The sequence below is a fragment of the Ambystoma mexicanum genome, chromosome 12 (genome assembly GCF_040938575.1).
Source record: "Ambystoma mexicanum isolate Mex_15411 chromosome 12, UKY_AmexF1_1, whole genome shotgun sequence".
NCBI lineage: Eukaryota > Metazoa > Chordata > Amphibia > Caudata > Ambystomatidae > Ambystoma > Ambystoma mexicanum.
The window spans coordinates 1,071,005,843-1,071,021,044 of NC_090936.1; the positions used below are offsets into that span (position 1 = coordinate 1,071,005,843).

General features: G+C 45.2%; 1 protein-coding gene across 1 annotated transcript in view; it reads right to left on the reverse strand.

The window, feature by feature from the left end:
* The window catches only part of EXOC4 (exocyst complex component 4), a 2,700,837-nt gene that overhangs the window by 2,249,605 nt on the left and 436,030 nt on the right, over nucleotides 1-15,202 (reverse strand). The window lies entirely within an intron of this gene.

A 15,202-nucleotide genomic window follows, 5' to 3' on the forward strand; every position in this document is an offset into this window, starting at 1 on the left:
GCACGGGTCTGGCATGGATTCACATACTCCTGAATATTCCCCGTCGTCAGGCTGGGAATCCTTGGTAAAAGAAAAAAGTTTAATTTCTTTAAAACTGTATTTCTCCTCTAAACCAATCACTGCCCACTGGGTCATACTGCCCCATCCTAGGACAGTCCTCTGCCTAAGCTACACCCCTGGTGGCCATTTTCAGATTTGGTAAGCACGTAAAGAGACAGTATGAACCAAGGAGAGCCAAAAAGGGGAAGGAGAGAGGGTTTGCATGTGAATCCATGCCAGAACCATACTGGAGAACAAGAGTTAGAGGTAACTAACTTAAACCTTCTCCAGCATGGGGTCTGGCATGGATTCACATGCTCCTGAATAACGATTACACAGCAGTACATATACACAACCACGGGAGTTGGCAAGGCTCAACAGAAGCAATAACACTCACCTCTGGAACAGACTCACCTCAAACAAACATGTTGCGTAGCACCGCTTGGCCGACTCAGAACTCCTCCCTGGAATCCCTCTCAATGCAGTTTAACCTGACACTCATGTTTTATGCCACCAATCTTGACCATGCACATTACCTGTTGTTGCCACCCTTTAAGATGGGGTTGGCGCTCATGTTTTATGCCACCAAGTCTGACCACTTGCATTACCTGTTCTTGCCACCCTTTAAGATGGGGTTGGCGCTCATGCATTATGCCACCAACTTTGACCATATCCATTACTTGGTTGTTGCCACCTTTAAAATGGGGTTGACGCCGATGTTTTTTGCCACCAATTTGGTCTATATGCATTACCTGTTGATGCCACCCTTTAAGATGGGGTTGACGCTCATGTCTTTTGCCACCTATTTTGACCATGCGCATTACCCTGCTGCTGCCACCCTTCAAGTTGGGGTTGGCTTTCTTGTTCTGCTACTGATTCTGACCGCATGCACTTATGTAACCAAGCAAGTATTCTTAACAGTGCCACGATGCCCGAGGGCGGTTGTGTGCTTTACAAATGCAAATAAATAAAATAAAAACCCTTGTGAAGGTGTGTGTGAACCTCCACGAAGCAGCCCTGCAGATGTCGAGCAGGGGCACACCAGAGAAAAACACTGTTGTTGCGATGGCTCTGGAGGAGTGGGCTCTTAGCCGGCCTGGCAGCCGCCTGTTAGTCGAGGACAGTGCATGATGCAGCCGGGAGCCACCTGGAGATGGAAGCTTTCGACAAAGCCTTTCCGCGATTTGCAGGTCCAAAGTTGATGAACTGAGAAGTATTCTGAAAATTCTTCGTACGTGCCACGTAGAACTTCAAGGCATGAGCAACATCCAGGAAATGCAAGGCCCTCTCAGCTGGCGACGACAGATTTGGGAAGAAAACCAGTAACACCAAAGCTTCGTTGAGGTGGAATTCTGATGGTGGCTTTGGCATAAAGGTGAGGTGTGTACGCAGTACCACTCTTGAAGCACAGAAAGACAAGTAAGGTCGCTTGCAAGACAGGGCCTGTATCACCCCAACCCGCCTAGCCGAGGTGAGGTGATTGCCATGATAGAAACTTGCGCGGGGCTTGAAGCATAGGCTCAAAGGGCGCCCCCGTGAGCTTAGTCAGGACTACATTGAGCTACCAAGCCAGGGCAGGAGCCTTCACTGGCGGAAAACTCCTGAAGAACCCCTTGAAGAACTCCTTGCCGAGCCCATGTGACCACAGAGAAGGCCTACCCAGACTTACGCCAGTGATCCAGAAAGCCTGCCTCACCTTCCTGGCAGCCAAGAGGGCCCTGCAGGACCAAGGAATACAATATGCTATGCTGTACCCATCTAAGCTGTGAGTTCAACATACGGGTCAGACCCACTTTTTCCACCGACCCTGGTGCAGTGCACGACTTCGTCGAGTCGCCTCCGAAGAACCAACCCAGGCCATAACAGCGAGGCGCTGGTGAACAGGTAGCCGGAGCGGAACTACCAGGACTATGAAAGGCAGACCCGGGCAGACCCACGCCTTGCAGGGGTCACACTGGGACTAAAAATATTCCTCAGTGGATGCTGAATATCAACACTAATAAGGAATTGTAATGAATCAGTCCAGCAGCAATTTGTGAGTAACGCTATTGCGATCTCCCCCTCCCCGAGGGTTTGGAGAGGATTGGTCACTTGGGTCGCAGTATCTGGTGCCCCCGGGCAGCGCCCCAAGGAGAACCAGTTGTTGAAGGGAATTCGAAGAGGGGGTTATTCCACTGCGAGTTGCGTGAGGGCAGTGTGGGAGGGGGGAACTGGGATGTTCTAAGTTTTGAGGGGAGGGAAAAGGTTTGGGGTTGGAGGGAGCGTTGGGGACATGGTTTGAAAATGGACTCACATCACATGGTTATAGGAACTGATGGAGGTAAGTCTAACACCCCGTCAGTGAAACACCAGTTGCACACACGAGATACTAAGTGGCGGTGAAATTCTAGGTACGGAACAACAGCCACATAGTCATGTAGTACGAAGTTGCGATGACTGTCAAGGTACTTAGCTGGAATGTTCAAGGCCTGAATAACCCGCGCAAGTCCCGCAAGGTGGTACAGTTCTGTGAGAGACATGGCACCAAAGTGGTTCTTTTGCAGCAAGCACCTGAGGGTCAGCACGAACAACGGAGTCGCCAGGTCTTGGGGGGCGCTTGCACACACTACACTTACTCCACCGGAGTGATGACACTGGTGCACAAGTCGCTGGGTTTCCTCGTGGCCGAGGCAATTACAGATCCGAATGGGAGATTTATCATAGTTTCCAGCTTCCTGGGGGCCACAATGGTCAAATTTTTCGACGAATGTGGACGACCCAGGTTTTTTTTATCACTTATAAACAAAAGCCATAGGTTTCTTCATACTTGCCTGGTTTGGGCGGGAGACTTTAATACAGTGCTCGATCTGACTAAAGATAGGTCAGCAGGAGTGGAACGTCTTTGCTCCACGCAGCTGTGGTGATACTCGGGTGTATGCAGGACTTACGAGTTGGGAGATGTGTGAAGGCTGCTGCACCCAGACGACAGGGAATACACATTTCATTCATCAGTCCATGGCATTTCGTCAAGACTTGATAACATCCTGGCTGGACCTTTGATGGCCCATCAGATGTCCGAATGCACCCTTTTATTTTGTTGATGTTTGGTTTGCGCTTTAAACCTTTCATCTGACTTTCATTGTGTTTACTGCTCAGATTGCAAAGTGTGGGCCAATGAAATGTTGTCCTTATTCTTGTTCTTTCTTCTTGTTTTGATCCCGCGTGCTTATATTTTATGCTGTTCATTTATTATACATGATGTTGTTCCAGAACGATGTTAGTGCGAATACTAGTTTTTTTTCGTTTCCAGAGAGCATTCTTGCCCAACCATCTTCTGGTGTTAGAACAGTTTGTGTGTTCATGAACCATTCTCTCGATTGTTGTCGTTTTTCATTCAGTGCCGGGCATATCATAATTATATGATGAAGGCTCTCGGCCATCTGAGGGTTCTTGCAAAATCGGCAGTATTGTTTGCATTCGGGTATTTGTTTTCTGGCTGCCATTATTTCTCGGGTCGGGAGGATATTTAGCCGCAATCTCATAAATGTGTGTCTTTTTTTAGACGATGGAAATATTTGTAAGTATGAAGGGAGTTGATTGAGTCTTCTGTTGTCAGATGGATTTTGTATGTTGTGCCGGTATTTGTTTTTCTCTCGGTTGGTTTTCATCCAATCGTTTTCTTTTAATTTTGTTTTGCTTTTTCTGGTCTCTCTGTTAGCATTTCCATCGATATTTCTTGCTTTTTCTTTTCACTTCTGTCGCTGTTTTCCATTTTTTCAAGACATGATCGCAGTTGCAGCTGTTTTCTGTTCTAAATATTTCCAAAGGTGGGGTGTTGGTTTTAGTCATTATTTTCCTGTATAAGTCAAGTTGTTTCCATAAAACAATGGACTCAAGCGATTGAAGTGCAAATTCAGCTCTAATTCGTATGGTAGGTGAAGCTGGCAAATTTAGCACTTTCTTCCAGAAGCTCCCTTCTAGTTTATCCCAGATGTCATTGTTGATGTTTATCATGCTTTCTGCTCCTTATGTTAAGATGGCCGTGACTTTTTGTTTGTAAAATGTAGCTACTGTGGTCATGGAGAATTTTCCATACTTTCGATGTATTGTTTTTGCTCGTTGGGCTACGGTCAATGTTTTTTCTTTAAAATGTGCTGCCCATTCTTCTGTTGATTGGGATATCCATATTCCAAGATATTTTATGGTTTTTACTGTTTCCATTTTTTCCTTGCCTATATAAAAGGAGGCGAGCTGACGATTGATATTGTTTTCTTTTTTTAGAGTCATGATTTTTGTTTTTTTCATATTTATTTGCAGTTCTTTGTCATGTATATTTCTAATTTTTCAAGGGCAATCTCTAAGCCTCTCAGAGTTTTAGCCAGGAGTACTATGTCGTCAGCATATATAATGCAAGGTATCGCTGTGTTATTGATTTTTGGGGGGTTCGTTTGAGGTGTATAGATGTTTCATTCGAGATCTGCCATATAGAGATGAAATAAAGTGGCAGCCAATGGGCATCCTTGTTTTAGTCCATTCCATGTTCTGATTTGATCAGTGAGTGCCCCTTCCTTCGATAATCTGACTCTAACGCTGGTGTCCGCGTATAAGAGTTTGATCGGTTCAATGATGTCGGTTGGTCACTTCCAAGCGGTCAGTTTGTCCCATAGAATGTCTCTGTTGACAGAGTCAAATGCTAGCCGTAAGTCGACAAAAGCGGCATAGATTTGGATTTTGTTTCGTATGGCTTCATGCTTTAATATGTTTAGTAGAAATAAGTTGATATTGGTGCCCAGTGTTGTAATGAAGCCAGTTTGTCTTGTAGCATATTTTTTTTCTTTTTTTGCCCATCTGTCTAGTTTATCAAGTAATATTTTAGCAAAACCTTTGCCCAAAGGGTCTAGGAGCGCCAGCGGTCGGTAGTTTCGTGGATCTTTTGTGTCGCCCTGCTTATATATGGGTACAATGGTGGCTTGCTTCCATGTAATTGGAATTATTTTAGCGTTTTGTATCATTTGGAAGATGCTTTTGCATATTTCTGTCCATACTGCTGCATTCTGCTTGATTATGTTGGACAGGCCATCCGGGCCTGGGGCTCTGGAAGCGTTTAGAGTATTAATCGCCCTATTTAGATCTTCACGGTCCCATTCCCATTGCCATATGTGTTGCTGTATATTGTTTGCTTCTTTCGTTGGATATTTGCCCCCGTAGATCTCTGTGAAATATTCGGTTCAACTTGCTTCTGGTACATCAGTTACCATGCTGTTTTGTGTGTGGGTTTTGTCGTGTAGTAACGCCCATAGTTGTTTTGTGTTTCTGTTCTTTAGTGTCAGCAGCATCTTTTCTGCATCCTCTTGTAATATCAAGGCTTTGTTGTTCTTTTGCCAATTTCTGTAATGTTGTTTTGCTGTTTTGATTTCTTTATATTTATCCGGTAAGTTTTGTTTCATTAGTAATTTTATTTTTGTTCTCAATTCTCTTTTCTTGTTCATTATATTGTTGTTGTATGCGTGGATGTGGTTTTTAGCTGTTGATTTTCCATTTTGTGTATTATTGCATCTTTAAGGTAACAGTAACCATCCATAGTTGATCTTTTCTAGATCACCTAGTGTTGAGTTGGTCATTATTTTTGGCAATTCTTCCATTCTTTTCCTCCCAATTCTTAATCTGTTGTTGCTGATATTTATTTCGATTTTTGTTGAATCAGCTTCATCTTTCACCATTTTTCTAGTATTCAGCGTTCTTTCCAGTATGTAATGATCACTTTCTTCCGTTTTGATATTTCTTGATTCCCGCAAATCTTTGTGTACATTTTCGGTCATGTATATGTAATCAATTATGGCGGTGGATTTGCCTCTTGCCCAGGTTACCTTTTGTTTTCCAGTGGTTGTGTCGATACCGTCAGATCTCCTAATATTTCTGCAATATAATTCTTTAGTCCAGCATTTGGCTCGGGGTGAGAGGTTAGATTTTTCTATTTCTTCTCCTTTTGCATTGAATATATCAATGTTTAAATAGCTGCATAATATAAATTCTATCTCGTATTTTCCTTTGGTGTTATCTATTGCTGATGTTACTGTGTCTATAAATTTCTCATCCGTTATTCCTGCTGGGTTCCAATATAGGTTCATTAGGGCCCATAAGCATTCCTTCCTGTGATCCTTAGTTGTGGGTTCTTTCTCTTTATTGTCCGACAGTTGCTTAAGTATGGTAATTTGAGTCCATGGGTTTAAATTGTCGTGTTCTAGTATGTCAATGTTTTGTCCATTTTTGATTAAAGTTAGGAGTCCGTCAGATGGTCTGCCTTTTTGCTTTTGGATTGCAGGGTTCATTAGTATGGTGTATCCATCTGCTATTGGTTGTTGCGTTATCCATGACTCTTGGATGCAGATTATGTCAGCCATTATGAGATTTGAATTTGTTGTATTGAATAAATGGCTGTGTCCCCGCGTGTTCCATGAGCAGATCCTGGTTGGATGTAGACTTTATTCCTTTAATTGTTATCTTCTTTGGTTGTGTATATCTTCCGTATTTGTGAGTAGGTTCTCCGATTGCCTCCATATTCCATATTTTCTATAGAGGTCATGACGACTTTGATAATCTTTGTTGTCGTTTGCTCTACTCTCATACATGTCGCCATCGTTCTTGTGTTCTGGTGCTGTATTTCTATAGGCATCGTTCAGTTCGTATTTGCTTTGGTTCTTTTCAGGCTGGTTCCAGCTTACTGTTTTTTGTTTTTTTCTCCTCTCTGAGTTATGTATTTCTTCGATCAGGGTCACTTCAAATCCTAGCTGCTTATAAATATTTTTATTGTCTATCATTTTGTTCCGTGTTTTTTCAGAATCAAAACATATCTTCACTTGGTCCAATGTTATTTCATCACAGAATTCGACTGTTCTTATATCTTTAGTTGTAATTTCTTTCATGTTAGGAATGGCTTGTATCAATCTTAGTACATTTGTGCAGTTCATGATTAGGTTATCATTTTTTGTTGTTATTCTTGATAATTTTATTTTCTTGACTTTTATTTCCGTCTGCTGTTTTTATGGAAGCACAAAAACTGGCAGTTTTATTATTTTTTCTGTTTGTCCATCGGTTGTTTTATCATCATCGTTGCTGCTTTGGGTCTCCCTAATGGGTAAGGGATGGTTATTCGTATCCGATGCGGTTTCATCATTGTTTTCCCATTCTATTTTGGATATTTCATCGAGTGTCATTTCATATCCTGATTCTTCGAGGTTTTGGTCTTCTTCTGGTTTCTCACCTTCGTATTCATCTACCGTAATCAATGATGCCTCTGCCATTTCGATTTGGGCTTCTTCAGATTGATCAATTTCGTCCTCTGTGTAGGTCGATAGGTTGATTAGTTCATCTAATTCTGTGTCTAATTCATTGTTGTTTGGGTTTTTCTTTTTTGCTTTGGGCTCAAGTTTGTTTTGTTTATTCTGCTGTGTTGCTTTGTTCATCTTGGGGTAGAATTCTTTTGGAGGATTTGTTAGATTTCTCAAGAATGCTCGTGAGCCCCTTTGCTTTTTTTGTTTATTGATTATTGTTCCTTTTTTTCTTGCTCTCTGTTGGGCTGGGCTGTATCTTGTTTCCTTTGGAGAAGATTTCATACGTCTCTTTCCCTTTTGAATGGGGTATAAGTCCCTCATCGTCAATCGGTTTGTTAATCTCTTTTCCTTTGTCTGTGTCTATATGGGTGTGTACCTTCCTTTCCTTGGAGGGTTCTCCGGTAAGGTCAATAAGATTTATTTCTGCAGGAGTAAGGTTCCTATTTGCTTTGTGTTTTTCCAGTAAATATGAGGGTTCGTTGTTTTCAGCCCATTCTTGCTGTTTTTTTCATATTACTATGACTTTGGTATTTTGGATGAGGCATCGGTTTTGATTTTACTTGGTTAGTTTCGGTCATCATTTTGATTAGTGCATGAGTGAGGTCTGTCTTTTCAGCTCTGTCGCTACGGGCAATGTCAAATAGCCTGCTTTGCCATAAGTGGCTATTTTGTGCTTCGATGTCTTGTCGCTCCAATATTTTATTCATGCGTTGCTCTAGATAACTTTGTTTGGAGTGTATCAAAGCCATGGGTGTTGTTTGGTCTTTTATTGAGTCTACTAGTGCCTCTTGTAGCTTCATGTACGGTAATAAAGACTGCGTTGTAGTTGTTATCAGCATATTTTGTAAGTCTAGCATTGAAGTTGGTATTGAAGCTACCTCGTGGTCCGAGCGGAGGTCGCAGCTGCATTCATCTGCTGTTTCTAAGTTTGGAATTTGTGTTTTTTCTCCTTCTATATTCGTATTGTTTGGGTTTTGTGCTCTTTTATCTCTGCTGTGGAAATCTTGTTCTTTTGATGTTGGTACTTTCCCTTCTTTTGACTTTTGTATCCATGGATCTGTATCTGTTTTCTTTGTCGGTAATGATGAATTTCCGAAGACTTCTTTTCTTCTTTCATGGCTCATTAGGTTTTCGATTTCTGTTATGTCAAGTGATAATCTTGCAGCTTTAGGATGTGTATTCTCATTTTTCTTTGGGTCAAGTTGTTGGGAGTGTCTGTGACTTTCATACAGAGCCTGCCATTTCTTTTGAGCTTTGGCAGCTTTTTCTTGTTGTGTTATAATTTTTCTTTCTTGTCTTCTCTTCGTTCTTGTAGTGCCAGTAAATGGGGTGTCTTCTCATTACCCTTTGTCTCACCCACCAAAGTTGTTTTTGTTTTGTCTTTTGGGCTGGTGGGAGTTCTGTTTTTTTGTTCCACCTTTATGGCCTCTATTTCCCCAGGTGCTAAGTAGCCTGTTACAGGCTTCGCGTTTATTTCAAGTGCGTTTATTATCACTTTGGTCGGGGGGTTTTCTGTTGTGTCTTCTGTCATGTTTGAAGATGGAGAATTGCTTGTATTGCCCTCATTTTCATTGTGTGTGTGGGTTATTGAATTAATTTCTGTTTCTCCACATTTGTTGGTGTCACTTTCCATGCAGGTGTTTGGTGTTTGGGGCTTCGGTATTACATTCCCTTAGGGTGGTGTCTCTGTTAATGGCGCCTGATTTGATTATTGCGTGTTGTGTTTCAGGCGTCTCCATTGCCTTTCCTCTAAGATTCATATGCGGTGGTGTTAAGTTAGCGTTTTTTCCGCGCTTTGTTGTCCGAATCATTTGGTCGTTTCCTTGGGTTCCGTTCACAGGACCCTTGTCTGGGTGTATCTGTCAGACCGTTGTATCTTGCAGTGGATCAAAGGCTATAAGCCCGCAGTCTCCACTGTCAATTCTTGCCTGAACCCTATTTGTTTCGTGAGGATTGTCTTCGCCAGGTTCGGTTTTAATTTCAGCTGCCTTGCACCATCGCCACCAAACAGCCACACAACAGTCCCTGGGCTTTACTCCTGACGGGCTTCACACCGCAAGGGTGGTTCAGTCTGGCTTTTGAAGGTGAGATGGATCACGTGGTTGTTCACGTGCTTCTGCTGGCTCCACCTCCTCCAGGAAGCGAGCTGAATGCGGCAAGAGCCCCTTGGCGGCTTGCTATGCCGAGATGTTATCCGTTAAACAGAACACTCGTATTCTGTAAAAAAAGAAGCACTTTTCCTTAGTCCAGTAACACTCGCCACTTGGACGGTTCAGTCTGGCTTTTGAAGGTGAGATGGATCACGTGATTGTTCACGTGCTTCTGCTGGCTCCGCCTCCTCCAGGAAGCGAGCTGAATGCGGCAAGAGCCCCTTGGCGGCTCGCAATGCCAAGATGTTATCCGTTAAACAGAACGCTCGTATTCTCGCAGCGCTACCCAGTGCTCCGTTGCCGACTGATTGCACCCTTCTTCCCAGAACCCTGTCGACCATTTCCCGCTCCTCTGGTCGCTACGACCGGAGGAAGGAAGAGTGCAACGTCCCTTTTGGACATTTCAACCAGCAACATTATCCGACTTAGTGTTCAAGAGTAAGGTCCATGAGCTAATCATCAAGACATATTTTAGTGTCAATATGGCCTCCGTATGCGGGATGGGCATGATCTGGGAGGCCTTTAAGGTGGTGCTCCGGGAAGGATGCCTCTCCCTTGAACTGTGGGGTACTAAAAACAATCCGCAGACAACTAGCGGAAGCAGAGGAGAAAATTAAGACACTCGAGAGGCAGGTAGATGAAGGAAGGGGGCTCTGTCCCTTAGCCGGCCTGCGAGAGGAATAGAGTAAATTCAATGACTTGGCCGAAAGAGGTTAAATACTTGCCCGCCCGGTGATGGCCGTCTATACGGGCAGGCCTGGCACATTTTTAGTAATGATACGACGCAACGAAAGGGGCAGTACAGACATAGCAGCAGTCCAAATCCCTAAGGGGACGGTGGTGGTGACAGGCCGATATCGCTAAAACTTTCCGCCAGTACTAAGCGAAGCTATATTCCTCCAAGAGATCGCACCTAGGAGGTGGACCTGGAGAGCTATGTAAAGGAGGCCACCCTCCCGGTATTGAGTGAGGAGGCAGCCCTGGCATTGGGCTCCACCGTCCCCCCCGACGAGATCACCAACGCGATCCAAGCTCTCGCCGCCTCCAAGGCCCCTGCAACGGATGGAATCACTGGCAAGTTTTATAAAGAGTGGGGTCCGTATGTGGCTCGACACATGCTGAAGGTGTGGGAGGAGGGAATGAAGGAGGGGCGCCTTCCACAGACCATGCGGGAGACAGTAATAACCTTAATCCTAAAACCTAACAAAGATCCCCTAAACTGCGCCTCGTATCGCCCAATTTAATTACTAAATCAGGACACGAAAATCTTCTCCAAGATTCTCGCAGACAGGCTTCTCCCGCATATATCGCGCATTATCCACGTTGACCCGTCAGGCTTTATACCTGGCAGATCGACCTCATCCAATTTGCGCCGGCTGTTTGCAATATTAGGGCAGACCGACCGTGAAGTACAAGCGTCGGCAGTATTGTTGGACATGGAGAAAGCGTTTGACTCCATGGAATGGGACTCTGTTCAAGGTACTGCGCCAGACAGGCACCCCCCCTTACTACCTGGCGGCTGTAAAGCTTTTGTATGCAGGATCAAACACCTGTATTGCGATTGGTGGCATGAGATCTAAATCCCTTATGCTGGGGCGAGGGACCAGGCAGGGCTACCCTCTCTCTCCCCTAATCTTCGCTGCGGCAATTGAGGTGCTGGTGGCGAGACTACGGAAATAACACAAGGCTCGAGGCCTAGCGATGGGTGACTCCAGGGAATTAGTGTCGCTTTACGCAGACAATGTGATTTTATACCTCAAGGACCCAGCAACCAACTTGGCATCGGTAGCACAGGAGGTGACCATTTCAGCGAGATCTCGGCATTGCCATTGAACAAAGGCAAATTTACCCTATTTCCTTTGAATGGAAGCACAGAGCACCCACCAGACACCGAGGTGTTTAGTTGGGAATCGCGAGTGTTACATACATGGGATTGAGGGTCAGTAGGTTAGTTCGCACTCTCTCTTGGAGGACAATCACCTCAAATACTTACAGGTTTTGAAAAATAAAATGGAGAAATGGACTTCCCCTTTCTCTGCTGGGAAGGATAGCAATTGGCAAGATGGTGATCATACCCAAGCTGTTGTGCATGTTCCAGAATGTCCCTGTGTGGCCGGGGGCGGGAATCTTCAAGGATGTGAAGGCCTTACTGGTTAGACTCTCTTGGCACCCCCGTAGTCCTCACATTAGCCGAGACACACAGACCTTACCTTGGAACAGGGGCGGGGTGAGAGCCCCTGACGTAGAACCATATTTTTTAGCTTCACAGCCACCCCACATCTCCGCATTGAAAAAGGCTTGCTTCAATCACTACTCCCTCCTGGGGGCTCTTCTCTCTCAGAGTGGCGGATAAATCAAACTTGATCCAGTCACATGTACTATTCATGCGTGGAAGCTGGTCTTGCAGAGATTGAGGATCAACGTCCCCTTCGACCCGGGCATTCAGTTGTGAAATGTGGAGACGATAGCATCAACCTGCGATGCAGCTGTTGCTGCAGACTGGCGGGGCGCAGGGATACATCGCATACGAGATATGTACCCAAATGAATCCTTTTGTCACCCAAGAACTATTTACAGAGAAAATGGGAGGAGGTCTGCACCGCCGATTACAATACCTACGGATGAGGGCAGCCTTCAAACAATTGTCCCCGGTATTCCCTGACAGCCGCCCAGTACCCCGCTTCTGCAGTACATCATGAGTTCCCCTGGTTGCAGGGGGGTGGTTTCAGCATTATATATGCTAATTCAAGGCAATACGCCACAAGTGACCTTGAAGTGTAGGCAGCATTGGGAGGACTACGCCGGGTCCCCTATCACATATACGCGTAGGCGGTAATGTGCAAAAACACTCACAAAGGGCCTTTAATACACGACTACAGCTGATCCAACTGAAAACACTACACCGTACATACATAATCCTGGCTCCTATCAACCGATTTGATAGGTCAAGGCCGGCCCGCTGCTGGCGTTGCGGGCACGGCCCGGCTGACTTCCTCCACATGATATGGGTATGTACCAAACTACGCTCCTTCTGGGAGGGAGTGGTGGAGTGCTGCGCTACAATTCTGGGCCAGGTAATCCCCTGTGAATTACTGTTTTGCATGTTAGGGTGGTGCCCGAACCTCCCTAAGCAGCACCGAAAACTGGCCACAACTTGCACGATAATCGCCAGACTATGTATCCTAATGAAATGGACCAGTTCAACCCCCACCCGGGATAAACGCGTGGCTCAGGGACCTAACGTGGCACAGCGGCACTGATAAGGAGTATGGGAGCCTATGTGGTTACCAAAACAGGCCGAAAGACATTAGAGGTCCTCTCATTGCTTACCTATTATCTTTAAGCCCTGAAGCGGGAGAGTGAACAGCGTGTGCCGAGGTGGGACCTGCACTGGCTGAGAAATCATATGTACTGGTTGTTGTCTTTTTCCACTTCTTCTGTCGCTGGTGGGGGGATAGTGGGCTTGTACGCTTGACTGGTCACATGTGTGCTACCCAGCCACATGTGACCCAAGAAACTAATGTGACACTCCCATGTGCTGTTATGCTACCAAACAGTTATGTTAACTTGTGTATAGACACTGTTAAGTAATGCAGCAATGGTCATGTACTGACACTATGTGATGTGAGTCTATAATAAAGAAAGTAAAAAATAAAAAATAAAATAAAATAGTATTTCAAATATACTCCACAACCTCAGAGGTGCTGGTGAACGGGTTCTATCGCACCCTTCTGTAACATGGCACGCACCACTTGCAGAAGCTGTGGCCCATGTTGTTCTTGTTGAGGCACTGGTGGAATACGAGAAAACCTGCTTTGGCACTCCAAGGTGTGCCCCTGTTCGAGAGCATCCAGCACCCATCCGTCGAAGGGGGATCTTCTTCCATGCACTGATGATTTTTGCCAGCTGACCTCCCACTGGGGTGCATAAGTGAGGGCCCGAGGCCACAGCCGGTTCAGGCTTGCTTGGGTCAGGGGCCCTGCCCTATGGTCAGTGCCGACTTTGTCATCTGCTGCCATAAGCCTGAGACCAACCCCTGTATATTTTTCTTTTATATATCACATTTTATTGGTTTTATAACATACAACCACTGGTCCTTTCTGGGCCAGATCTTAACGACAACAACAAGAACGTTAGATGGAGTACACACTCAAATAGATCACATACAATGTCTTATAGCAGGTTCTCTACTGCAATGTCCACATCCTACGTCCAATGGTGTTACGGTGTCAGAAGTTCAAGGGTTCACATCGTGTCTTCCCAACGTTGCCAAATCTTGTCCGCTTTTCGGGGCATCCTCTGGCTCTGTATACTCTCCTTTCTATGGCGATGCAAATTTGTACATCTGTAATCCACTGGCCCACTTGCGTCGACTCCTCTGCTTCCCACAGCTGCGCTATGTTTCTTTTTATTACCGCTGTTGTAGTCATGAAGCAGAGCTTTTCATATTTTGACAAGCCTATCTCACTATCCACTCCGAGTAACAGTAGTTTGGGGTCTCTAAGGATCGTCTGTTTCAGGACCCTTGTCAAGATATTGCAAAATCGCTGCCAATAATAGCTAATGTTTGGGCCTTCCCATAGTATGGGAAAGAAGGTTCCCTCCTCACCCCAGCAGCGTAGACAGTTTGGGTCTGCAATTTTACCCCAGCGGTACAGGGCTACCCTTGGGTAATAGATTCTGTGCAGTATCTTCAGTTGCACTAGACGTAGCCTAGTCGATAGAGCGACTTCTCGGGGGTACATTAGGATCTGTACCCAGTCTTCCGACATGATCTCTCCCACTTCAGTTTCCCATTTTGTCTTTAAACGTACCAGCTCTGGTGTGGCAAAAGAGGTGATAACACTGTACATGACTGTGGTTGTTTGAATATGTTCTGTGACTATATTTCGTTCCAGTGGGGTACAATCTGACATGTCAAAAAGGGTAGGGAGATGCTGTTGTAGTGCATGCCGGAGCTGTGTATAGTGGTACCTTTCTGCCTCCGGGAGGTGAAAGGACAAAGTTAGATCATCATAGGGTCTAATAGTTCCTTCTAGTATAATGTCACCCACTCTTTCTATGCCATGTCTTACCCATACTGGCCATTTCGGCAATTTAGTCACTTCGGGAGATTCCTATTGTTCCATAGCGGTTGTATTGGTGTCACTTTGTTCCCCCAACCTATAAAAGCGTGCGACTCTGCCCAGATGCGAGATGTCTGCGATATCATGTTTCGAGGGGTTGTTCTGGTTGTCGCAGCATACCGCTCTATGGGAGGTGATGCTCGCACATGTGGTAATGTGGCTTCAGCGTGTAGTGCGTTGTTTATTACCGACATTTGGCTGGCCCAGTAGTATGTCTGTAGCCTTGGCAGACCAATGCCTCCTTCCCATATCGACCTTTGCAATGTTTGAATAGCTATTCTCGGATGCCCACCGCCCCATAGGTGTTTCCTGAGTAAACAGTCTATTTTTTGGAACGTCTTCATAGGTATATGTAATGGGGCATTCTGAAGTATATACAGGTAGCGGGGAAGTGTTACAGCGCAGCCCATCCCAAGAGGGTCAAGGGCAGAAAAATCCAGTGCTGCACGTCCCCTGAGAATCGTTCTGTGATGGGTTGTAGATTATTGAGTATGTAGTCATTAAGATTTCTTGTGATCCGGATGCCCAAATATTGAAAGTGGTCAGGGGCAACTCTATATGGGCAGGGCTCGGGAGC